The sequence below is a fragment of the Rhinolophus sinicus genome, chromosome 5 (genome assembly GCF_057876585.1).
Source record: "Rhinolophus sinicus isolate RSI-liver-muscle chromosome 5, RSI-T2T, whole genome shotgun sequence".
In the NCBI taxonomy this organism is placed as follows: domain Eukaryota; kingdom Metazoa; phylum Chordata; class Mammalia; order Chiroptera; family Rhinolophidae; genus Rhinolophus; species Rhinolophus sinicus.
The window spans coordinates 29,040,096-29,065,318 of NC_142505.1; the positions used below are offsets into that span (position 1 = coordinate 29,040,096).

A 25,223-nucleotide genomic window follows, 5' to 3' on the forward strand; every position below is an offset into this window, starting at 1 on the left:
TTCTTAGGCTCTTTTCCAGACCTACTGATTAGAAGTTCTGAGGCTGAAGGTCCAGGAATCTGTGTTTTAAGTGCACCAACCTTTGAGAACCACTGGACTGAATTACAAGTATAATACCTAATTTTATTGTTTTCAGTAGTTATAGAAGCTTGCAGTTACAGTCTTTCCTCTCTAATTTTCTTTTGGTTATATTATCCGATCCTGAGACTTTGATTAGGAATACCACCCAAAATTATTACATTATTTTTACGGGAAACCATTAATCTCTATTGTTGGTTTATCGTGTGTCTTTCTAGAAATGTTATATGCATGTAAAAGCAAATGCTATACTCTATATATATATGTCTACATATTCTTCTTCCCTCTTTTTCCCTACCCTCTATGAATAGTAACCTAGGACCTTGCTATTTTCACTTATCATTGTAACTTGGAAGTCTTTCTGTAGCAGTATCAGTACATTATTTTTTTGTCTTCTTTTTAATAGCTATGTCATAATACCACTGTATGCATGTACAATAACTTACTTTAACAAGTCCCCACTTGATGGACATTTAGGTTGGTTCTGACATTTTGCTATTTTAAAAATATGTCAGGGATATTTGTGTGTCTGCATACATGGGTTTAAGTTATATCTATATAATTTCACGTACATGCTGGTATATTTATAGTCTAATTTTCTAAGAATGGAATTAGAAGGTCAAAGACTTCTAATTTTCATAGCTATTTCTAAATCACCCTCCATGGAGGTTACACCAATTTATACCCCCTCTAAAAGATATAAGTTATTGTTTCAAAAATGTGTGTTTTTGAAGATGCAGTAGTGTTACATAACAGTGTTATATTTTTGAAGAAAACATTTATGTTCTGCTAAAAAAACAAATACAAAGCTTAAACTAGTGTCTTTCAACAAACAGCATGTAAAGACTACTTCAGAGTTTCTTACATTTAAGTTGTAATATGTTTTAGAAACTTCTTGATGCATAAATTGAAGATAGGATTGAAGATTGTCTCCACTAATCTGAAGTAAATCTGCATTTAGTGATTCATTAAAAAGTAATTTTTACATATCTGGAAAAACATATCTTTGAAATAGTTTTGGTTTACCATCAGTGAGTACTTGGACAATCTTGAAATGTGGGGATTATTTGAGAAACTACATATGTGGTTGTTTAAAAAATTATGAATTTTTTTTGGTAACCGCCATAATGTTTTTAATTAAAACTCTTTTTAGGTTTTTCATTTATGCAATAATTTTTCATTGGTTTATATTGTGTTAATCATTTCAAAATCTAAAATGAAGCAGCAGTGAGACATATAGATCATTGGTTTTTTTTATGTTTTTAAAAACATTCTATACTCCCCCCACCCCCTTTTTTAACACTCTCTTAACTTAAAACTACTAAACAGATTTTTATTTTAATCTTTGGAACAAAAATGTTCTCTTGGGCTGATACCAGTACTTTCTATGCCAAGTTACAGACCGGAATCTATTTTTATAGGCCAAGATAGAAACCTCTGAAAACCAGAGTTTATAATGGAAACATCGACAGGCCCTTAACTATCACAGCACACATGGCACTGCTGAAATCATAAGGTATAAGGCACACGATTTCACATGCTGGTTGAGCATTGAATTTTTCAGCAATTGTATTATCAAATGCTTTTCAGCTAGGATTTAATAAGCATCACGTTCAAATGGAAGTATGCTAGGGGCTGTAACAGCACATTGTATAGGCCTGATTTCTGCCCTCTGGATGCTTACACCGAATCACAGACACTGAGAAGTACTTGAATACGACCTGTTGGGAAATGGCCATGTGCATGGATTTGGTTGGAGAGAAATATGTGTACTTCCATATCTCGAGATTTAATTTGTGGTACAACCCTGACAATCCTGCATGTTTTTGCATGTAGGTCACCATGCTTGTGTTCTGAGTATTATTACAAAGCAGGTAAAACTAGTCAATTACATCGTTATTTTAATATTACTGAAGAAAGTTTAAGCTTTATATTATTAAAAAATCAAGTTTGATACTGAGTAGTTAGGTGAATTGAGACTTATGATTTTACTTCCTCTTGGAGGGATTCTATTGGGGTAAAAAAATAGAAATTGCCTTCTTCAAAGGCCACATATGATTACTTGGCTTTTTTTGGTTAAAGAAAAATCATTAAAACAACCACACTGGGTCCTTGAATTACTATGCTTTGTTTTAGTTATATTTTAGTTTAAATGGGATTAGTCCTCCTACCATTAATTAATGATTGCTATCACTTAACACTGAATGAATGACCCTACAGTGTAGTGATTACTTTAAAAGGAAACCTGTCAGATGCTCAGGTGGGAAAATAGTTAAAATGGTTAGTGATATATAATTAATGTTTGAATGTTCATGAAGGGTTGGATTCTTTCACTTGTAACACCAACATTTTCTTCTCTCTTTCTTTCTGCCTTTTCTTTATCTTGTTAAATGCTGGAGAAAACTAGAGGTGTTATGTCAGATATGCTATCTCAGAAGCATTGTGAAGTGTTTGAGAAAACCAGTATCTTGTGGGAAGATAATGAAGTGATAGTTTGTTGCTACAGATTTTGCAAGTATATATCCTGCCAGAAGGAATAGGTAAAAGGAAGATGTTAATTTGAATTTGAATCAGATTTTCTGTTGCAGTTTAAATTTTCCTATCCATTGACTTATGTCCATATATATTTAATTAGATTTAGATAGTAGACATGCTCGCCACCCTAGGAGGTATCTTTATTTATCAGACTGGCTTTCTATTAATGATGAGAATATGGACAATTTTTGAATAATTTAAGTTTTTTGGATCTGTGATAAATTTCTTCCCCTAATGTGTTAGTAACAATGCTTTTATGTCCTGAAAGATGGAAAATTTCTAAACGTAAGCTATTTAATTCGGTGCAGTTGTACTAATTCTAGAACAGGGGGCCCTCATTTTATCTTTTGCTCTCTTGATCTATTTCTTTAGAGAGGAAAGTCAAAATACTAGCTCTCCTATCTACTTCCCCTTGCCATTGCTGTAAGAAACCTTACCACAAGGTTTCAAGAAATACAGTGATCTTGGTTATGTAGGTGAAAGATAGAATCACCTCATATTTTTGAAGTGCCATTTTATGAAGCATTTCACTATGATGTGAAATGAAGGTGTGTGTGTATTATATTTATAGACACACACACACACACACACACACACAGAAACAGATATACAGTCAGATACTGAGTTCTTTGATTTACAGATTGGTCTGCTTTATAAATTATTCAAGAAACAAAAAAACAATAACATAAGCATACTACTACATGAAACTAAAATCCAGAATTGTTAGAGTTGACTAAACTTTGACTTTTGTGTTTCACATCCATAGGTGAGAGGGCTGGGAGCCACTAAAGACTGTTGCCGTACCAGACAATTCACAAAGTCTGTTCTATACTGACTATTAATAAATTTACTTGAGCCAGTCTTACAGCTAGCAGTTACTGACTAAAATAGTTTTTAGGAAGGATAATATTTTTAATCAATGAAAGAAGAGACTTAGATTTTGCTTTGCCCTTGTGCCTCAGGAAGCAGAGATTGTGTGAGTCGCCTTCAAGGTTTTCCTTTCCCAGCTCGTTCACATGCTCATCCTCCTCTTCCATGCTCTCTTATTAGGATTCAGTGTGGCAGATGCGGGGCTAGGAACTCCTGCCCTTCAGTAGGTGCCATGTACTCAGAAACAGCCCAAAGTCTTGAATTAATGAAATGAATACTTTCTGATTTGGTGTCCAGCTTGGATGTTTTTGCTTTCTGTATACATTTGCAGTAAAAGGTCACATAAGCAAGTGTTCTGTCTTAAATAGTTTAATTTTTAATTGTAGGGAAAAACAGATTTAGGGATTATTGGAAAGTAGAATAGGAATTTACTTATGAATTAAAAAAAATTGAGAATGTTTTACAACTTAAGTAAATAACTGGGAAATTTTTGTCCACTTTTTAAGAAAATATAACTATTCCAGGCACAAGATTTGGTCAGTGGATTTTGAAATATATGAGAGTGCATGGGGGACTAGAGAATGGAGAGGCTATGAGAGAAACAGTTCCTGTGTTTTTAAATATTATATTTTCTTTGTCACTTAAATCTAAAATGTGATCACTCCCTCTAAAGAGAGAGAAATGAACTATACCTAGTTACTTTAACTTTATTGATGAGTTTAGTTTTAACTATCAATACCCCCCACCCAGGTGGTTGGTATTTTGAATCTAAGTGTGTATTTGTATACTTGTTCATACTGAATTATATGCTTTTTAGGTTGGATAAAGTTTTACTCATTTTTAAAGCAAACCAGATTTGTTAAAAATAAAAATGTACAATTAGCTTTTCATCAGAATCGTCTTCATTTAGGAGTTGTCACTGTTGCATCATTTTCTATCTACAAATATTATAAGTGCCTTTTGTGTGCCAGGCACTAAGCTAGGCATATTCCTTTACCTCGTGAATTCAGGGTGGCAATAAACCTTTACAAATATGTGCATATAGGTAAACACGTACATAGTTTCTCTCACTCCATCTCTTCCTCCCCCTTTTTCCCTCCTTCCTCTCTCCCAATTGCATTAAGTACAATGATGGAAAGATAGAGGCTTCAGGATGTATGTAACAGAGATGCAACCTAATTTAGAGGAGGAGGGGAGTGTCAAGGAAGACCTCATGCAAGAAGTGAAATTTCAGTTTTGTTCCTCAGGCAAAAAGGGACACAGTGATGTTACGGGCTGAGGGAAAAGCCTCTACAAAGGCCCTGAGGCTAGAATGAACCTGTCAGTGGAGGAGTTCCTAGATAGTATGGTTGGAGCCCACATGGCTCAGAGACAGTGAGCAGAAAAGAAGCCAAGGGCCACGCAGGACTTTGTAGATTTGCTAGAAATTTCAGCCCTTGAGTCGTAACTTATTGAAGGATTTTAAATAGGGCGAGTTATATGATCAGATTTATTGTTTTAAAGGTCAGTCTCACTGCAAGGATCTTGACTGAGGGGAACACGAGAGGAATGCTGGGAGCGCTTGTCAGGAGGTTTCAACAGTGATCCAGATGATGGTAGCTTAGATGGGGGATGTCTAAGAAGGAGAGAGAGATACACATGGATGAACATGGGAGTCTGAAAGACCTATAGACTAATGAAGTGGACAGCTTTTTTTTTTTTTTTTTTTTTAATATTTTGAACTAGCTCCTCTTGGTTGAAATTTAATGTATTATCAAATATTTGTATTTCCAATTGATTTGTTTTCATAAGGACCCAAGTAACTACCTGGCTTTTGCACAAAATATTACAGTACTTACTTGCATCTTTTTCTGGCTTCGGGTGCTTATTGAAACATACATTACCAGAGTAGGGCATAAACAAGTCCCCTTTCACTGTCCTCCCCTATAGATCTTCAAAAATGTCTAGAAAAGGGGGGTATAGTTATAGAACAAAACAGGATAGTAATTTTGTATAAGGGGTCTAAACAGCCTTGCATATGTAAAAGGATCACAGATTTTACAATTTTACTGTAGAAAATAAATTACATTTAGTATTGTATTTTATATCTTATATGGTTCTCTAAATTGATTGATTGATTGATTGATTGATTGTAAGTGTTTCATTTCTCCAAAAATACTAGAAATATCTTGAGGACTGCCATCTGGCTAGGTGCCCTTTTGCGTGCCTTAGTTGTCCTTCTTTTATTATACTGTTTCTGTTTTTTCAATTGAGCCTGTTTTGGTTTCTGTGCTGACTCCTTTCTACCCTATCTCCCACCTTCTAATATACCATAGCCTGGGTATTGTATCTAGGACTGATATTTACCTTTGTTCTTAACCTCTCTGAGGAAAGGCTGTTTTCTGAAGAACGCCCTGACTGGATGGCCCAAGTGCCCAGTGCTTTCCTGATTTGAGTAATACAGTATGAGCTTTCCAAAGGGTAGATCATATCTCATTCCCCTGAGCGAAAGTCCCCCAATGGCTTTCCATCCCACTTAAAGTATAAACCATCATTTCCTAAAAGTATGTGTGACCTAGTTTCTCTCCTATCTCCCCTCCTGTTTCTTTCCATTCACACTCCATCCGTCTTTGTTCTTCCCAAACTCCCAGCTATTTCTACTAATTGTTTCCATCATGTTCTGCCCCCAAGTTATGTGCTTGTTTCTTCACTTTATTCAGTGTCATTACCTCAGAGGGGCCTTTTAAGACTACACTTTCTCAAATCAGCTCCCAGCTCCCAAATAAACTCTCCATCATGCCCATCATTCTCGGTCCCCTTATCTTCTCTACATTTTCTTCATAACGTGTCGCTACTTGACATGTGAACTATGTTTTATCCTTGGTTTATATTCTGTCTCCCCTTAGAAGGTAAATTCTCCAAGGACAGAAACTTTGACTGTCTTATCCCCCACTACATGATTATCTTACAGAATAGCTTCTGGCACATGGAGAGGATTCAACAAGTATTTATTAAGTGGAATGTATGTTACACTTGCACAACCCCTGCTTTCTCCATCTTCTGCTTACTACCCTCTTTCCTCAATAGATATGCAGAGAAAACATGTGAAATCTGTTTGTAATGTATAAGGTAGTGAACAAATCTAAGGGAACACTCAGCACATCTATTTTTTGAACTGTATGTACCATCCTGTCTTTGGTGTTATTCTAATAACCTGGATAAATACTCATATATCTACCAGATTAGTGACAGTGCGATGGAGATTGTCATAACAATGATAGCTAACGTTTACTGAGCACTTACTATGTATGTGTGAGGTATTCTGAGTATTTCAGGGATGTTTGTTTAATTCTCTCAGAACCTACAAAATGGGTGTTTCCCATTTTGCATTAAGGAAACTGAGGCGCAAAGAATTTAACCGACTTGCTATGGTCAGGAAGCTAATAATGACATTTCCTCAATTTGAACCTAGGAAATGTGACTCTATCATTAGTGTCAACAAAAGTAGATTCTGGAAGTTTTCTTTTGTAGGAATAGTAAAGTATGATAATGGAAAGAAGTGATGCTTGTATAGTCTAGCCGAGCTTTTCTCCTCTTAGCTGTTCTTCCCCTCTTATTCTCTTAGAAGAAGAAACCTCTTTTTTGCTTACTTTTTCCTCCTTAGATGTAGAAATGTGGTATTCACTTTTACGTGATCCAGTTTTTAATTTATTCAATTTAACAGTTCAAAACTGAATGGAAAGAAATCAGGAAACATTTCAGAGAGAATGGAACATTTGAGGTGAACTTTGAGATGTGATTAGTGGGATCTGGTCTGATGGTATTTATTCATTCATTCAACAATATTTACTATCTGTTATTTGCCAGGCCATCAGAATAGAAGAGTATTTTTTATTTGTTTGGTTTTTGTTTTTAAAGAAATGTTTCAGTAAGAGGAATGGGTTGGGATAGGTTTTCCGTGATCAAAGCTAGTTGGCCAAGTAGAGAAAGGTAGGAAAACACTGGATGTCTTTAGAGAATGGAAACGTCTGAAGGAGAAGATCACAAAGATAGATGTGGGTATATCATGAAAGATATTGAGAACCTGTAGGAATATTTATACTTTAATAGTCATTAAGGAACCACAGACATTACCATATTTAATTACCAAAATGAATTTTTCTGAACAGTAGTAAGCTTTATAAAGTAATGTAATGTGAAACAATGGATTTTGGACCAAAAAGTAGTTTTATTAATAGCTCTGCTTCGTAACTGTATGAACTTGAACAGGTCATATTAATATTTTTATAATTAAATACTTGTTAAAGGATATAACATCATTTTTAAAAAGGTAAAGCATACACACATGTACAAACTGAAGACTCTCTTTTCACATGCATAGCAAGCTTACATTTATATATTTCACAAAATAATGCAGTCATACTATATATATTCTGCTACCTGCTGATTTCGGTATCCTTTGTATATTTCTATATCAGTGCATTTACATTTTTAATACCTATGTATTCCATTTCTGGATTACCATAATTTATAAAGCTAATTCCTTATTGATATATATTCAGGCATTTTATATCTTTTGACTATTACAATCAACCACTTTCTGCATAGATTTGGCTAGAGGATATATCAGTAGGATAAATTCCTAACAGTAGATTACTGAATCAAAGGGTATATGCATTTGTAATTTTGCCAGATTGCTTTTCAAAAAATTTCCACTTTTATAATCAAGTTCATCAGAATCAAAATATATATTTCTCCACATTTTTATGAACACTAGGTATTATCCACCTTCTCTATTTTGCAAATTAGATGAGTGAGATACATCTTATTGTTTTAGTTGACATTTCTTTAATTATGAGTGAAGTTACACATTATTTCATATTATACATACACACATGCGCATACACACAATAACATTGCCTTTTTCTGTGAACTACCTATTTATCTCCTTTATTCATTCATTTAACTTTTCCAGTTTTGTTTCAAATGCTTTTTAAAAAGGGGACTGATACTTTTCTTTCCCACTAGGTGGTTGGGATGTCCAAATAAGGTAGTATTTGTCAGTGTTTGTTGACTTTTTTTGTATTATTAGGCCCCTAAAAAGCCTTTAAAAATTTTTACCCTAATCGTCTCCCCTTCCTGTGAAATTTTAATACCACCGATATACTGTGTATCTGTTTATGTACTGTGACCAGTTGGAAGGCCATAAACCCTTGTAATATGTGAGCTCTCCCACCCCCATCCCAATAACCATTGTTCTCCCTATGAAGGACAGTGTCATTCCTGTCGAGAATGCCTGGTATATGTGAAAGTTTTTGTAAACTTCAAAGTGCTATTTAAATGTAAAGCTTTATTGTTAATAATTTACATTTCGTATGATATTATATGTGTGTTTTGCAGCTGCCTTTTTCTTATTGCAGATTTCCCTTTTGCAAATACAGGCATTTACTATTTTGTTTTCCATTTTGCTGCATTTCACAACAATCTTTCTCGAGTTGACCTATGATCAGCTTTCTCTGCCCATCTGTCCATGTCAAAATGTTACCCTCCCTTCAATGCCTGTCTTAGATGTTCCCTTTCTCCGTGAAGTGTTTCTAGTTGCCCATAATTACCCCTTGACCTGTTAGAGTTAGAGCTGTTGTAATATAGCTCCTTTTCTGTGACATGCTATCTTCATTACACGGTCTGTATATTTTCCATATTCCACCTCCTGAGAGATTGTAAGTGTCCAGACAGCAAGGATGTGGCCCTCCTTTGTTCCCTGGTGTTCCTTTCCCAGTGCCATTGTACACAGTGGGAAGGCTGTTAGGGGTGTGTTACATGAATTTCTAAAGAAGTCTGAATTTGCTTTCCAGCCACTTAGTGTGTGACCTTGCGTTGAGATCCTTTACCTGCTAACCTCACTATCCTCCTCGTATATAAAATAGGGGAAATAATGATACTTTTCTGATAAGATTGCTGAGGACATTGAATGTGATAATAACATAAAGCACAGTGTCTGGCATTTGGTTAGCATTCGAGAAAATATTAATAATACTGCAAACATTTCTTAAGCACAGAGAAAGACGAACAAATTATTGTAATCATTTCTCTTTCTTGTTCAGAATCATAATTTGTTATACATTGTACCATATTTACAATGGTTTCCTTTAAATCATTTTTTTTCTGTAGGTGGACCATCTAAAGTGTTCACGAATGATGATTTAATGTAACGTGTACTTTTGACTTTTTAATACTGTATTAAAATTATTTATCCATGATTTATTTTTTTTTTTTAAATCCTATGAGTCATTAAATAAAAGAGCCCAGTTGAAAATTGGGCAAAAAATATGAACAGGCAGCTCTCAGAAAAGGAGATCCTGAATGGCCAATAGACAGATGTGAATGCTTAATTTTATGTGTCAACTTGACTGGGCCATGGAGTGCCCAGATAATTGGTTAGAGATTGTTGTGGGCATTTTTGTGAGGATGTTTTGGATGACTTAATATTTAAGTGAGTACAAAGCAGATTAGGCACCATAATCTGGGTAGGCCTCATCTAATCAACTGAGGGCCAGAACACAGTGAAAGACTGACCTTTCCCCCAGCAAGAGGATCTCTACAGCAGACTGACTTGGCCTTCACCTACCACTCATCTCTTTCTGCCTGATGGCCTTTGAACCAGAACATGGGCTGCTCCTTGTCTGACGGCCTTCGAGCTAGAACGTTGGCTCTTCCTGGATCTCCAGCCTGCCTGCCTACCTTGCATGTTGAATTTGAGCTTCTAAATTTGTGAGAGCCAATTCCTTATAATAAGTATCTCTAAACAAACAAATAAACCTCTCTGTATATCTGTTTATATATATGTATATATATATATATATATATATATATAATCTCCTATTGGTTCTGTTTCTCTGGAGAACCCTGATTAATACAACAGATGAAAAGATTTTCAATCAAGAAGCAGTCAGGAAAATGCTAATTAAAACCACAATTCAGATTGGCAAAAATAAAATGGCTCATGATACTAAGAGCTATCAAGGAAATGGAAAGTAGGGGCTCTCATAATAACATGAAAATTAATACAGCCACTTAGGATAGAAGTTTGGTGTTATTTTGTTAGAGTTAAAATTAGGGAAATGATTTGATCTAGCAGTTTTATTTCTAGATTTAAATTACTAAATTTGTTATCAAAATAAGATACATTAAATGTTAAAGTATGATACCTTAAATTTTACTTTTAACATCATTCTCTTGAAAATTGTTTCATGATCCTTTTTATACTTGGTTGCTTATCTAACTAGGTGTATGTGTTCTGCCACACGCAGTTGCTGTTTTGCACAGATTTCTGTCGGGTACTTAATAAAATTATTTTTGAAATGGGATGGTGTAAAGAAAAATATCATGAATTTCAGTCACTGTGTCCAATATTAAATTCTAGTAGTTGCTAAAGAATATAGATTCATTTTTTTTAGTACTAAGACTCCCATGTCAATAAATTACTATTATAGAATGATTCTATAAGGAAAATTGCTGATGTTCCAAAAGGATGTGTATGCTATATGTGAATAATCCATGTCATATTAGAAGGCAAAGTATTTCTCAAATATGAGGAAGAGAATAGATCATATTGATGTATTTTTCTAATTAAATTACGTAAGTTTACTGCTTTGACCACTTATATTCAATTATCATATTTAAATAACTAGTGACCTTTCTCAGCTGTTTAGTAAAAACTTAGAGCTTCACACTACTTTGGACAAAGTCTTCCTACCATATTAAAAATAAGTGGTCACCTTAATCTTTCACTTGAAATTAAAATATGTGTTAATAGTTTTTAAAGTTATAGCATAAAAACATTTACTAAGAAAGACTTTGTAAAAAATGTACGTAAGTGAAAGTGAGTATATTGCACTGGTGAGAGTGAATTATTATCTGGTTTCGAAAGCCTCCTTTTTATGGGAAGAAATTAACAGGAAAAAAATTACTTTATGATAACATCACTTAAAGTGCTTGGTCCTATTCCCATTAGAAATTAAGACAAAATTTCCAGGCCTTAAATAGTTTTCAGACTCTTCAGATACCTATTTAATTCAGTATGTAAATAGAACATTGTCATTCCAAACGGCAAAGCATGGCATGAAGTTTGTCAGATTATCAAAGTTTTAAAAGTTATGCAATGATGTCATTTAAATCAGTATGGTAAGAATTACAGTTTTCTAATTTAATGTGCTTTTAAATATTTTATTGTGGTATGAAGTGAAATTTGGGGATATTACGCTGCTATCTTCTGCCTAAGTGTATACACAGAAAGAAAGAAGTATGTGTTTTTTCCCAGTAAAATTCTCTGACAATTGTGATAGGGGTTGTGTTACCCCTCTATAGTTCTTCTGTACCCACATTGCTATTTGTGTATTTATTCATTTTGTTACTGCACCCTTTCAGATACCTTTTTAGGTCTTCATTTGTTCTATATAGAGTTTATGGAATTATTATGTTTTTTAGTTATGCTTTAATGACTTGAAAAATTCTTCAGTAGTATCCATAGAACCTTTCTTTATGTTTTGTGGCATCAAGATATTCTGTGAGCTTTATGTAGTCTTCTGTCTTTTTAAATTAGCTCTTTCTTCTTTATCTTGCTTTCATTTTGTCAATGCTTTAAACGTTCCCTCTCATAAAAATTAAATCTAAAGTTTTATGCTTATTTTGAGTTGTTCTATAATGTCTATATTTTTCAGCTATACATATATATCAGTTTTCCTACATGGATATCTAAGTGGTTTTAGTGCTAGAAAATATGGAGACAAAAGTTACAAGCACACAAGTCTCTGTTGGGTAAAGGCGGAACCATTACAATCAACATGGATATCAAAGATTCTAAGAGAAACCCTCAAGTCATAACACTTTCCAATACAACTCAAATTCATTATTTTTATAGTAAGTTTTAACACTTTAAATGAGTATCATTTTCTGTTATGTAAAATCTCTATATATTTATATGTCATCGAGCTGGGGAATTGGAGTTTTTTTTTTCATCTCTATTAATAATGATGATCTTTTATTATAGTGTAATTGAAGCATTTCACATTCATGCTGAAGCTCTTTGGTTCATATGCCCAAGTATATAGAAACTTCTACTCCATGGGCAAATAAGCCAGTCATTTTCAAAGTTAGTAATCAATTAAATTGGCAGTTTTCATTTGGAGTGTAACAGTCTTCACGTTATCCATTATTGAAATTTTTAAAAATTTAAGGTCACATTTAGAGCTTATCATAACTTAGATTCTTGTGCAGTATTACGCATATAGCATTTTATTTACAATATGAGTATGAAAATGTTACATATTTGAATAAGAATGGTCTCAAAAATTCACAAAATTCAGTGTTTTTTTTTTTTTTAATTTCTAAATGTACCTATGTTTTTCAGGGGTAAAGATAATGTCACTATAAGAATAGTCGTAGACTCTCTGTCTGAATTCAACAGGGTCCTCAGTGGCTCTTGGACTTTTCTTAGGATATTTCATTTTTCTGCCATTTGGTATCCATTCAGAAGTTTGTTTGTTCATTTGTTTATTATTGTATTTCTTTTCAGCTCCTTTTCCTAGAGCAATTGAAAAACAACTTTCTGTGGGTCTGGGTAGTGCACTGTCGTCTTTCCCATTAGCAGTCAGATCCCAGCGCTGGAAAAATAACTCTTTCTTCCTTTGGGTGAGTTCTTTTGGGAGCTCATCCTTTTAGAGTTTTGATCTTATTTAATTCTGGAGCTTCTACAATGAACATACCATATATTTTCCCGTGGATATTCATCTGTATTTATCTACTTGGTAGGATTGTCATAAAATAAATGATAAACCTTTAAATTTGTACTTCAGATAAATGGTGAATATTTTTTAGTATAAATATGTTCCAAATACTACTTTTGTTGTTTTTCCGAAATTCAAATTTAATTGGGCATCAGTATTTTTTAAATTAATTATTAATGCTAAGTCTGGCAACCCATTTCCTGGACTCTTTCCTCAATAAACTTTGAGCCCTTTAAGTGAAGGGGGGGATGATTGTACCCTAATTCATCTACACGTAGTTTTCCTGTCCCCATGATAATCAGTGATTTTTATTGGTTGAAAGAATGTTCTCTATAATTATCTGTAATGTTTCTTTATCTGAGTGCATATAAAGCAACTTTGCTCCACTAGGTTTTCCCTTTTATGTGAATTAAATTCATTGAAAAAAATCATGTTTCGGTGAATAGCTGTAGATTTCAATGGTTATTAAAAAATTTTTTTATCTCCCTTTCTCTTCCCTTCTCTTCATCATCTCTCTTTCCCTTCTCTTTCCAGCTCTTACTATAATTACCTAGCATTAACAGCAAATGTTTGCTTTAGTTAAATTATTCAGAACATTTATTTTACTTGTTAAAGGTTAGATCAGGTTGTTGTTTGAACTGGTAATTAAATGCAACCTAATATGCTCTCATATATATATGCACTATAAGCTTGGTTCCTCATCATTCTGTCTAATTTTATGATGTTCAAGGCTGACATTTCAAAAAGGTTTGATTTCGTGGAAAAGAAAACATTGAGAAATCTAGTTTGTTACCTTAAGTGAGTATCCAAAGTTATGGTTGAAAGTGAATACTACATTTCAATGCTGTCATAACATGCAGTGTCATGGTGGCACTTTTCACCAAGTAGTGTATAAAATGAAGCTCACTGCTTATTAAATTTGCATTTGATTTGAGGGTCGATGCAGTAGTGCTTGTCCCCTAGTAGATGTTCAATATGTATTTGTTAAATGAGTGTTTTAGGTTATATTAAATAGTATGGGGAATAGTTCAGCTCCTGTAGCTCAAACAGTATTATCTGAGGTGATAGTGTCCCTGTAGCATACTACAAGATGCTTTTAAATCATTTCAATTTGTATGCTTGTGTGTAGGAACAAGTATAACTCAGTTAATCCTCATACCTGGGAATTGTAATATATTATGTCTTTTGGATTTTATTGATTTGTTGAAAGATTGATTTTTACAAATTTTTGTATACTAGTATCTTGGAGTATAGAGGAATAAAACACATCCTCTATCCTTAGAAAGAGTAGAGTTTAGTGGAACACCAACCATTATACTAAAGAATGGTTAACATTAGCTTGGAGTTATACACAAGATAAATGGGCATCTGAATCAAAATGGGGGAAGGAATGTTAAGGGAAGGTGACTTTTGAGCTGAATCTTAACAGGTGGCAACTGGTTAGGCACAAAAGGTGAGGAAAGTAGTGGCAGGCAGAGGAGCCACGTGTATGGAAGTTCTGAGTCTGCACTTGGTATAGCTGAAGAAAGAGCTAACGTGGAGAAGCAGCAGGAGATGTTATCCCTCCTCTACTTAAATGTATTCAGTGGCTTCCACTGCCCTTAGGAGGAGGCTCAGAATCTTAAGTGTGGTCTATAAGCCCTGCCTTATGTAGTCTTTGTCTACTTCCTGAGCCTGCCTCCTTACAACCTTGAATGGAACTGGCATGCACTCTGTCCTCTGCGCCCTTGCACAGGATGTTTCCTCTGCCAGGAATGCCCTTCCTCCCTTGGTCTACTCAATTCTTACTCTCTATTTACAATCTGCACCACATTTTAGTTATCAGTATAACCTTCAAAAGGTGTAGTCAGTCTTACACCTACTGTCTTATGGAGAATTTTTAATATTGATTATTGTCAGTAAACTACAACAATGAATTTCGGTTCCACTGCAGGTTTTAGTATATATTCCCACACATGATCTTCTTTAATCCTCACGTCAGTCATGAGCTAGGTATTACAAGAGAATAACAAATAGATAAAATTTGTCTTTAGTAACAATATGCCATCCTTTAGTTAGAATTTAGTTTCTTCAAAAGAGAAAATAGATAATTGAAATAAAAGTAAAGATATCTTTCAAAACAAGTAGATATAGAGTTAGTTATATAGCATACCTTCTATTTGTTTGTGTATGTGTATTTTTAATAAAATTGACTTAAAAGATTAGCCACAAGGTGTCATCTACTTGATGTCAAATATAAACCAGATGTTATACTAAAATACTATCAAAGTCTACTTTTATCATTGAAATACTATTCCATATTTTTGCTAATAGACATAAGAATACCTGGAAATTTTAATGGTTAACTTTTTTTCACGAACTTCATTAATTTGATTGATCGCAATCATCGGTTTATGACTTATCATTGGTCTGTGAATGGTCCTTTTATTATTTGCTTATGGGGGATTAACTTTGTAAAGGTTGTACATTGTATAATAATATGTTACTCGTTTCTTGAAAATTTCTCAGAATCTAAATCTTTACACTTGAAACACAAGGGCTTATGACAGTCACGCCCACTGTACTAGTGTACTTAAGAGATAATCTCTATTTCCAGCCCTGAACAAGAAGTGAGTTATTTTGTCCTGTAAGTGGATGGGGTTGACTCACAGAACACAGATCACAGGCTAGGTAAAATACACAGAATATTTCTTGCTGTCTTTGGTCTTCCCTGGTTTCAGTGGGAAAAGGGGAGGATTTCTAGCCAAAGTGCAAGGTTAAATACACTGGGGGTGCCAAAAAAATGTGTACAAGTGTACACTTTGGTCAACGTTGCTCAAGCAGTAGTTCACCATAATCAGAAGTGTCTGGACGCTGATGGTAACCACTTTGAGCACCTCTTGTAATTGCAGAAGTCAGATGTGACTTGTATTCATCTTTTGCTATCGGTATATATTGAGTATTACCATTTTAATAGTTTTTTCCTTTCTTAAAACGTGTACATATATTTTTTGGCACCCTTTTTATAACAGTTTCCCGTATTATTTAGGAGGTGGTGAGTGAAGATGGCAGAAGTAAGTGTGTGGGGTATGTGAGAGCCTATTGGTACACTGGGAACTCGGGCTCTCTTCTTCCGTCGTGCGTTTCTGAGCGTGGACAGAAGAGCAGCACAGACTGTGCTCAGCCGCCGCAGGCTGTCTCCCAAGAGAGGGTCCTGGGTCTCATGCTGACTCTCACCTACAGGGACCTGTCCTTACTTCTTTAAAGTAATAATTATTAGAAGATCTTACTTACCTAATTTCTAGCCTGTGTTATGGGATCTGTTTTCTCAAATATCTTTAATTCTAATCTCTTTAGCATTTATTTTGTGCTAATATATATCCCTAGCATGCACCTAGGAATTGTTGAAAAACTGATTTAAATTAATAACTGGCTGGGATTCAATTAGGTTTCCTCTTATTGTACTTTATTGGACTCTTTCAAACTATTATCAGGAAGGCCGTGATAAAAAAAAAAGTGTGTTTTACAGATATGGGAGATATAGTAGTGAATAAAATAAAGCTTTTGCATTCATAGAACTGATTATAGAAAGGTGATGTAATATGTGGTAATATGTTAAGTAGAGATAAATGTTATAAGAAAAATACAGGTGGGTAATAGGATGAAGAGTAGGGGAGGGTGTGTGCCGAGTGTGGTCCTGTGGTCATAGGTGACCTCACAAATAAGGCGTGACACTTGAGCCTGGACTTAGAGGCAGTGGGGAGAGACATGTGGACATCTGAGAAAGCATTTTGGAACTGAGGAAAGTACAAAGGCCCCCTGTAGCAAGAACTGGCTTGGCCCATTTGAGGGGCTATGAAGAGGCCGTTAGGTTGGAGGGCTTGAGTGGCAAGAGAAATTGGAGGATTAAAAATCAAAACAGTATCTGGGGGCAAGATCCTGTACAGTTTTGTGAAGGTGTTGTATTTTAGTCTGAATGAGATGAGAAGCCATTGAGCAGAGGTGAGATATGAGCTAAGTTAAATTTTAAATGGATCACTCAGGCTACTGTGAGTAAATGGACAGGAAATGGCCAGGTTGAAAACAGGGAAACCTATTGAAGGTAATTAAATAGGGTTGGAAGTGACCTGGGTCAGGGGATTGTGGTACAGAGTGGTCTGATTCTTGATTTTATTTTGAAGGTAGAATCTGCATGCTTTGCTAGTGGATTGCATAGGCTCCTGAAAAAGCTTTCTGCGCTGACCTGAATTTGAGCAAGAATCTCAATGATATTTAGGGGCAGAGTGTTCTCAGCTAAGGAAATGGGGCTGTGCAAAGACCTGAAGTGGAAATGAGATGTACGTTTTTTTTAGGGAATAGAAGTCCTGTGTGGCCAAGCACACTGAGGGAAGGGGGAGTGGGATCAGAGGGTGTATTTAGCATGGGCCTGGATTTAGGGCCTCTCAGCAGAGTTTGGATTTTATGCTAAGTATGTTGAGAAATGATTTGCAATGAAAAAAATCGCATTGGATATTACGTGGCAATAGATTGTAGGAGGTGGCTACGTTAGGCTGATGTCAGCTGGCAGGAACAGAAAATCTCAGTTGGGTTCTACAGTAAGGATTCTATTATTACATATACAAGAAGGCTAGAGGTAAGGTGAATCTAGGGTTGATTAATCCATTGCAATTAAGAGTGTACATCTTTGTAATTGAGGAAAACCTCTAGAAGCCCCTGGGCAACTTCCATTCACATTGAATGAATGGCTCATTCCAACCAATCTGGCACAAGAGACTGAGACCATCATGATTGGCTTAGACCAATTAGGACTCATCCCCTGGGTACCTCTCCAGGAGCACGTGGCATGAACAAAATTTGGATTTTGTTGGGAAGGCGATCAGGAGTATTTACCACAGCAAGGAAGAATGGAAACTGGGAGACCGATTAAGAGGGTATTGCAGGAGTTTCGGTGAAAGATGAAGGTTGGGACTAGGGCGTTAGGAGCGGTCATATTCCAGAGGTGAAGCAAATACTTGAATAAGAATTATTAACTTTCTACTGAAGTCTCCCATTACGTATGTTTTCTCTATGACTATCCTAATGCTGTAGAGAGAAAGGTAGAACAAACTTAGTACCTCATATTCTAACTATTGGCATTTATTGCTTGATTTTGTCATGAGGGTTCCTGTGGTATATCACAGTGAGGGAAATACTGCTCTGAATGGCAGGCAGAAATTACTTCTGGTACTGGTCTGCAAAGGAGAAGGTGGGTGTTCAAGTGATGTATAGGACTTCCAAATGTGACTAGGGAAGGCCTCATGAGGAGGAAGAGAGGTATGAATAAAATGGTGGACGGAGGAAAGTGTCAACGTTTTTGTGTAATATGTTAGCCACTTTGACTAGACAGGAGCAGGGACTGCTTCTTACCTCTTGGCCTTCCCTCGGTGATGTCATGTGGTACTGTAGTGATGGTGTAATGGGAATCTACAGCATTTGGGGATTAAATCATTCACAGTTTGGGCTATTTGATGGTAACTCCAAAGGTCCAGTGTGTCTTATACATGAGTTCTAATTTTACCAAGGCACATATAAATTATGTCTGCATGCACAGCTTCCTTGTCATTTTATTTTCTCACTAGATAAGTACGTACTCTCGGATGGTGATTTGGGAAGGCACATATACCTTGCAAGTATAAAGAGCCTATTAAATTTTTAATCCAAGATTTTGAAAAAACTTGCATGGGAGAAAATGCAAGTTTTTGAATGCTTTGCATTACATTGTACTTAATGTAACAGTTAAAGCGTTATTCTATAAAAATCCTGGTTTAATTTTTCTTAAGTCATTGTTAAGTCATTTGAGGTGGTTTCGCCACTAACTGTGTGACCTTGAATAAGTTATTTAACTTCTCTGGTTTCCTTACCATAAACCGGGATGATAGCCTCTACCACACAGAGTTGTGAGGTTTATATGTGAAAGTGCCTAAACAGTGCCTACTACCTAATAAATGCTATGTTTTTGTTATTAATATTATTATTATCATTAAATTAAAAGTACTATCTTTAATAAAGTTTCTTTGGGTTTTCCAGCTCTACCACTTACGAATAGCCAAGGAATAAATGTCAGATCCACATGGACTTTTAAAAAGATCTCCCTACAATTTGTAATATGCTTCTGAAAACACCTCAGGCCTCCCCAGGTTCACACCAAAGGGAAGTTTTTTGTTTGTTTTTTGACAGAGTATTTGACTTGGTCTGATACTTATATGAAGAGGAGCCATTTATTTCTTTTTCTTATTCTTAGTATCATTATCAGTTTAATATAATTGGCCAACTTATGTCTTTTCTTTTCAAATATTTTCAAGTTTCTATGTTTTTTCTTTTCAAATATTGCAAATATTCTTTCTGCATTCCTAATCGTTTGTTATGGTTACCTTGATTTTATGAAAATCTGACTTCATAGCCTAATAGATAGAGGTGGCAGCTAGTATTTAAAGTAGGTGGAGTTACAATGGGAAATAATGTTTTCATGGCTGTATAATAACAAAGGATTTGGTCACTAAGCTGAGCTGCTTTCCCAGTTTTTTGCATCTTGACCATCTGTTTCGGAGAACTCTGAAACCTATGAGGCTATACTGTGGAGAGCTTTTTGTTAGGCCACTTTGACTCCTTTTAATGATTGATTTTCTCTTGGTTTATAGGGTAACAACTGCCACTTTCTAGCGTTTGAATATTGAAAGGCCAAGTATATTCTTATTCTGTAGTATAAAATATTTACGCTCACCTGTGAACTTTTCAAAAATTGATATTCTACATATTTCTGATTATGTGTATTGTTTATGAATCTAGCAATTTTCCAGTGGATTGTTTACCCTTATCATCTTATTCTGATATCCTAGAAGTTGTAAGGATTAAATTTGTTTTAATTGTCTTTTGATCTTTATTCTTAGTATGTAGACCCTTATTGTAGTTCTATACCTATTTTAATGGTACAGTTGTGTGGTTTCAGGATTTTACCAATGGGTGATATTTAATATTGAATGACATGTATTAAGACAAATGCTTTTATATATAATTTATTTGGCATTGTAAATGCATTTATCTTGTGAGAAACAGACCCCCTGTTGTCAGATGAAGTATTCTGGAAAGGTTTGGAGTAAATAAATAATAAAACTACTTTGATATACAATCTAACCAATATTAAATATTAAGACATTCAGATGATTGATTTTAATACTTAATTACCTTATTTAAAGTCCATTGTAACCCTGTTGCATTAAAGATTGGCAGAATTTAAAAATGGAATTTAATTCTTTTTCTTTGTTTTGCTGCTTTCCCTCTCTCCTCCCTTTTTCCCTTCCTCCCCCCCTTCTCTTTCCTTTCCTTCCTTCCTCCTTTGCTACCCCCTTCTCTCCCTTATAATTAAGACTTTAGAATATCATTATTTCCACAACCAAATTTACCTCAAGCTACCAACATTTCTAAATTAAAAAGTGGGTTTTTTTGTCAATTTTATAGATAATGTTCAATTACTCTGTCTCTTAATTATGAAAATATAGCTTTTATCAAAGTTTCCTGCTTTTATAGCCAAGACGTCGTATTTTAGGCTACATACCCATCATGGTAAATGCATGCTACCTATCACAGATACTTATTCATGCTATATCCTCTCCCCCTTCTATAATTTTGCTCTGGAAACAGTTCATTTAAGTGCTTTGATATGCTTTTCTTACAAGAGCTATCTTTATGTAAAGTAATATTACTCTGTCATTTCAGTGTTAGGCTTTTAAGTTTACCATCAGTCAAGAATTTAAATGAATGAAGTATGCTTGTATGAGCTTTCTGAATATGGATGTCTTCAGAAGACACAATTCAGAATGCAAATTCTATGCCTGTGTATTAGAAACAGTGAAAGAAGGAAGACAAGCTGAAATGCATAGAACTTCAAATTCAGAGGGAATAAATTATTTTTCTAGAGGCTGTGATTATATGATGCCATTTTAAAAGAGACCATTTTTTCAGCTAACCTATTTTTTCTGTATAATGCTAATAATTTGAAATTTTCAGTAAGAGAATGCTTGTATTCCGTTTACATGAAAAATAATGTTGTTTTGAAATTTTATTAATATACTGTGAAACTGTTTTCTAAGCTTAGTGCTAAACTTTTACCCTTTCATTAAATATGAACTGTCTCAGAAGACTTCCTTTCTTTCAGACAGATCAGTTTTACCTTAAGATTTAATACTGCAGGAACCAGATTTGTGAAGCCATTGCAGCTGTCGGTAGGATTAGCCTTGGAGTTTAAGGGGCAGTTTCAGCAGAAGGTGTCAACTCCTGTAACCAGGATAGCGGTGAGACCATATTGGACAACCAGTTTTGAGTTTTTTGAGACAGGAATTGTTATTTATACTAAGTATAGAAAAGAAAGTGTGCTCTGCTTTCTCAGGTCTTGGAAGGTATATTTTTGTGTTTTCTGCATTAGAAAAAAATAAGGTTATTTAAAAAAATTCTTTGAGTACCATTTTTGTCAATCAGGAAAATTCTACAGACAGTTTGGTATTATGTAGGAAAACTGAAATCTGTCAGGGGTTTGAACAGTCATTTTGCATTTTGGTCATTGTATATTTTTCTCTATATATGTCTAGATTCTACGTAGAGCAGATTAAAGCATATCAAGTATAGAAGTCTGAGTCTGTAGTACAAATATAAACTGTAATGGTCTGTTATGAGTTTCAAAATGTTTATGCCATTTTGACTTTAATAGTGGTCATCTTAAACTTTTACTTTAATAGTGGTCATCTTAAAGTTTTCAGAACAAAGTTTCCATAAAGCTTTATTTGAAGTTTTATCAAATATTTTCTAATAGTCTGATATTTATAGGTAAATATTTATTCATATTTTTATTTATTCATAGTGATAAAATATAGATTTATTTGTTTAAAAAGCTTTGATATTCTTCTTTGTAGTAGTCAAATATATTGCTTGTTGGTATACTCACAGACACAAACTGGAAAATTCTTAAGAAAATTGCTTTACATTTGAAAACACCATTATATTGCAGTTTTATAAGATAATCACAATAGCAGTAACCAACACACTTGAGTGTTATTTGTATTCTAGAAAGCTAAAATAGCCCTTTGTATTTAAAACAAAACAACAAACAAAAAAACAAAGTAGCACCTGCTTAATAAGTTACTTTTGAACTAGATTATTGTTTGAATCCATAATTAAAAGTAAGAACATTATCCAAACTTTTTTTGCAACAGATTTCTTCAAAATAACTCTATTACTATTCAGCAGGTTTGCTTTAATTATAAAAGCATTTCAGTGACTCGGTTTCAGTTTATAGGCATAATAAATTAGAATATAGTGGATGCCTGCTTGTATAGAATGGTTGTAGACTATTGTATTTGGTAAATTTTGTATTCTGGTTATTGGGTATTACCATAGACTTGCCAATTTCTAAAGATTTATTATTAAAGCTAAAATCAATGACTTCTTAAACCTAACTTTCTCTAAGGAGTCTAAAAGATGTTAAGTAGCCTTGAGCATCTTGAATGAATGTACGGACATCATCATAATGTAGAGTATTTTATTTTAGCTATAGAAAGGTTTTTTTATGTTCTTTTAAAAATATACTTTGGTATCAGTTTGCTTGTTACTTGTCTATTTCTCATAAAGTTTAGAGTACATAAAATGCCCTTATTTGTATATTTTAGGTATGTGAAATTTGTAACAGCAGAAGTATAGTATAAAAATTAGAAATTAAAGTAATGATATGAAAACATAGTATAGGATATTAAAGAAATTTTAGGGAAATCTGGCAGTCAACTTGGAATATGCATTTTCAAATGTTTACTCTGCATTTTTAAGAGTATAACAAAATATAGAGAGAATATGAATCTTACATTAAAATAGTTGTCCATGGGCCACACACAATTTTGAAATGTGTTTAATCTATTCCACATAGTTTTGTTTTGTTTTTTAATTATTTGCCAACACTTACAAAGTAAAGAGATTTCACATAAAATTCTGGATTCCTAGCTTGTCTTGAAACAGTTGAAGCAGTATAAGACTGTTCCAGTTGTTCACAGACCCTGTCCTCTTACACAGCCTTGTTTTATACCTTGTCTATTTGTCTTGTTGACCAATGGGAGCCAAGTGTAGTGTAGGAGTGAAGAATGTGAGCTCTGCAGCCGAACAGGATGGTACAGATTCTGGCTTCCACGCCTAACTAACTGTGTGATGACAGGCAAAGTACTTCATCTCTCTGTACCTCAGTGTTGTCTTTGGTAAAACACAAATAATGATAACGATACATCCTAGCGTTGTTGGGAGAATGAAATGATGAGTCTATATGAAGCATTTGCAGTGGTGTTTGTTGGCATATATTCATTGATCAGTAGATATTAACTATAATTAATAATGCCTTTTGCCTTTGACCCCATTAGGCATTTGAGTTTAGTGATCCTTATTTCTCCATATTAGAGGATTTTATTTCTTAATTTGTTCATTTGATTGAAATTTGTCAGATTCTGTTTTATAATATTTATAATATTACTGGTCATCTCCATTTTGCTGTGATCTACCATATATTGTATTCTCCCCAGTTCCTTCTGTATCGTATTAAATATCAAAAATTCAGCTGAGTAAAAACTGAGGATCTAATTTGCTTTATTCAGTGATCCATGAATCCAACAGCATCCCGTCTTGCAAATAGAGGGGACCAAGTTGCTATACAAAATGAAAGGCTTATATAGGTGGAAGGAGAAAAGATACTGTTTCAGACCTAGGTAACCCACCTGTGATGGATGGAAGGGAGTACCTCACTAGTGCAAACCAGGTAATTCCAGGTTGACTACTGGTTAAAGGTTACATTCCTGGGAGAAGCTGAAATTGCAGTTAGGTTAGGTATTAAGTCTTGGTTTGCTGATGTGGGGCTTAGCAGAAGTGAATCCATTTTAGGTCTTTTTTTAAAAAAAAAACCAAAAAACAATTGTAAGTATTCCATATATTTTGAGTGATTTGCACACATAAGCAGACACTGACAACTGTCTAGATGGATAGATTTAAGATTTATATCTTTAGAAATTCTTACTATATGTCGGCAAGAAAAGTCTGCTTTCCCTACTGTTAGTTTTGCCTAACCCTCCCCTTATGTTAGTGTAGCTTGAAAGTTCAAAAGTAATTAAAAACAAATTTTTGTTTAAATTAGAATTGTTTATAGAAATGAGAATTGAGGAGGAAAACCTTTAAAATAATAAAAGAAAATGTAATTGGTTATTTATATAATCTTGCCTTTGTAGGCATAATACCAGAGGCAGAAACCATAAAGGAGATACAGATATATTTAGGTGCATAAAAATGAAAAAAATTACTTATATCACAAATCACCATATATTTTGAAGACAGACTCACTCTGAGAAAAAATATGTGTATCATTTGACAAAGGTTTAATATCCTTAATATTTAAAGCATGTTTACAAATCATGAAGACAATCATAATAATAAACTTCATCCATAAAAGACAATAAACAGATATCAAAGAAAACATATGAAGTCCTCAGTAATCTCACTAGTTATCAAGCAAATGCAATACAAAACTTGACTGTTGCAATCATCAAAAAAAAAAAAAAAAAAAGGGAATTACTCATCCCTGTTGTTAGTGAAGGTCCATGACAAATGAATCGTTATGTACAAATCTTTCTAGAGCACAATTTGCCAAAAATTTATCAAAAAATCTTATTTTTTAAAAAAATATATGTTTTGGTCCAGCAATTACAGTTATAAGAACTTATCCTAAGGCAATAATCATGAATGTGACACAAAGATAAGATACTCATTGTGAGGCTGTTTATAGTATTGAATAACTGAAAGCATCCTAATTGTTTACTCGTAAGGAATTGGCTACATAAAGTGTTAATAGCTCTATAATGGAATACTAGGGATGCACTAGAAGTGGTAATATAGATTTTTTATGGGAAGGAAAATACAATCATTTATATAATCAGTATGTTTAAC

General features: G+C 34.2%; 1 protein-coding gene across 2 annotated transcripts in view; it reads left to right on the plus strand.

The window, feature by feature from the left end:
• TBC1D5 (TBC1 domain family member 5) overlaps window positions 1–25,223 on the plus strand; it is a 490,620-nt gene that overhangs the window by 158,164 nt on the left and 307,233 nt on the right. The window lies entirely within an intron of this gene.